Source organism: Bison bison, unplaced genomic scaffold (assembly GCF_000754665.1).
Source record: "Bison bison bison isolate TAMUID 2011002044 unplaced genomic scaffold, Bison_UMD1.0 scf7180017864503, whole genome shotgun sequence".
Taxonomy (NCBI): domain Eukaryota; kingdom Metazoa; phylum Chordata; class Mammalia; order Artiodactyla; family Bovidae; genus Bison; species Bison bison.
The window spans coordinates 3,234,933-3,237,553 of record NW_011495061.1 but is presented as its reverse complement, the minus strand read 5'-3'; the positions used below and the strand labels follow the sequence as shown (position 1 = coordinate 3,237,553).

Below are 2,621 nucleotides of genomic sequence, written 5' to 3'. Positions count from 1 at the left end.
GAATCAGTTCTAATGAGGTGGATGAAACTGGAGCCTATCATACAGAGTGAAGTAAGCCAGAAAGAAAAACACCAATACAGTATACTAACGCATATATATGGAATTTAGAAAGATGGTAACAATAACCCTGTATACGAGACAGCAAAAGAGACACTGATGTATAGAACAGTCTTTTGGACTCTGTGGGAGAGGGAGAGGGTGAGATTATTTGGGAGAATGGCACTGAAATATGTATAATATCATATATGAAACGAGTCGCCAGTCCAGGTTCGATGCACAATACTGGATGCTTGGGGCTGGTGCACTGGGACGACCCAGAGGGATGGTATGGGGAGGGAGGTGGGAGGAGGGTTCAGGATGGGGAACATGTGTATGCCTGTGGCAGATTCATTTCATTATATGGCGGAACCAATACAATATTGTAAAGTTTAAAAATAAAATAAAATTAAAAAATATATATATAGTAAAAAAAAAAGAAACTATATCCTAAAGAGAAAAAAAGGAAGCAAAGCAACATGAAGTTAAATTTAGTTTCTGAATTTTTTCATACCGTCTTGTATCCCAATTGCAGTGGTTGCATGGTTGTGTGGCACTGAGGGGAACGCTGTTACCAAAAGGGCGAGAACTTTCTTGGGTTGGCCAAAAAGTTCTTTTGATTTTTTTACCTAAAAGACGTATTTTTAATGCGGCCCAAGAAGTTGAACAACGTGTTCACCGTTTTGTTCCACTACCTGCTGCCACTTTCCAGGCAGCTTCACAATTCCATGTTCCCAAGACTTTCTATCATTTTGAGCAAAGAACTGCTGTTCCAGGTGCCTTTTTACAGTCTTCTAGGGAAAAATTTTTTTCCAATGAGAGAATTTTGTAAAGACCGAAATAAATGGAAATTCGAAGGTGCCATGTTTGGTGAATATGGTGGATGAATCAGAACTTCCCAGACAAGCTCTCACAGTTTTTGCCTGGTCATCACACATCGGAGAAACATGAGGTCTGAGTTATCTTGATGGAAGCGTGTAAGTTTTCTGTTGATTAATTCCGGGTGCTCTTCACACAGGGCTGCTTTCAGCTGGTCTAATCGGGAGGAGTGCTTGTTGGAAGTAACCCTTTGGTCTTCCAGATGGAGCCACAACAGAGGACTCCCTTCCACCCCCTCCATACACACATCACCTTCTCTGGTGTGGCTGGTGGTTGTTCGTTTCACTTGCCCCCAAATCTCTTCTGTTCACTATTGTACAGTATCTTTTCACCACTGGTCACAGTTTGTTTTAAAAACAAAACGTCTTTTGCTACGTTTCAGTACAGAACTGCATGTGAAGAAAAGGTCAAGAAGGCTTTTTCCGCTTCACTTGTGTGGAACCCAAACATCAAAGTAATGAGCACAGGCAAGCTGGTGCAACTCTCTCAGTGCTGGACCTGGACACCCTGAGCGTGCCGGCCGCCTCACGCGGTATAATGTTGACTGCTCTCAGCTAACGTCTCGATTTGCTCACTATCAACTTCAACTGGTCTACCCAGCCATGGGGCACCGTCCACAAGAAACCTCCAGCAGGAAACTCTGCAAACCACTTCCGGCACATTTGATCAGTCACTGCACCTTCTCCAAACACTGTACAAAGCTCTCTTTTATTCCTTTTCAGTTGTGTTTTTACCTTTCTTGAAATAATTAAGCATAATATGCCAAGAATATTCCTTTGTTTCTTTCATCTTCAATATTAAAATGGCTACACAGAAATTCACCAATTTTGATAACTTTTTAAAAGAATACAAGCTGATAAGACAGCTGTCACAGAACAATCTAACAAAACTGTTCTGCACGAAGTTAAAGTCAGTTAAGCACTATTAGAGCCGTCTTACAGAAAAACCAACAAGCTTCTTGGCCAACCCAGTGTGAGTATACGCATAGGTACACGTGTGTGTGTGTGTGTGTGTGTGTGTGCGCGCGCGCAGGTGTGTGTATCTCAGTGACCTCACCCTTTTCCAGGTGGCCAGCAGCTGCTTGTCAGACATCTGCTCTGGATAATCTGCGATTGCAAACACACACCCCAGTAGGAAGCCTTCTTCTGGGACTAGAACAGAATCACACGAGGAAAACGAATCAGAGCCTGCGTGCTGTGAACGTGTGCACGGAACACGAGAAGGCGCGCTCTGCAGAGCTCGACGTGAATCTATGAAGTTAGTCACGCCTGCCCGTGACGTCTCCACCAGTCGAGGACCTCTGCAGAAGGCCCTCAAAAGCAGCAGCTGCTACAAATGGAGCTACTCGATCACCCCCATCACGTGACTCAAAGCCAGGCGCCACCACAGATTACGTCTGGGCGCTGACCGCCCCGAGCGCTCCTTGCGGCAGCCCGCTGTTCCAAGGACACCGGTGTTCACTTCAGGGTGGGGACGGAGGCCCAGAGCCGAGAAACCTAACAATTCCGAACTATGGTCCCCATTTTCTAACTATTTCTCGAGGCGAATCCTTAGCCTGCCCTCAAACGCTCTCAGAGCAGGCACAAGGGTTTCGGGAGAGGGAAAGAAAGATGCGTGTTACTAACTCTCCACCGCCGGGTCATGTCCGAACAGCGGGGGCTGCGCCTGCGCCTGGGGCGGCGGGGGCTGCAGGGCCTGGGCTGGCG

General features: G+C 46.3%; 1 protein-coding gene across 1 annotated transcript in view; it reads right to left on the bottom strand.

Moving 5' to 3' along the window:
- The window catches only part of PAXIP1 (PAX interacting (with transcription-activation domain) protein 1), a 50,966-nt gene that overhangs the window by 10,908 nt on the left and 37,437 nt on the right, over positions 1–2,621 (bottom strand). The window lies entirely within an intron of this gene.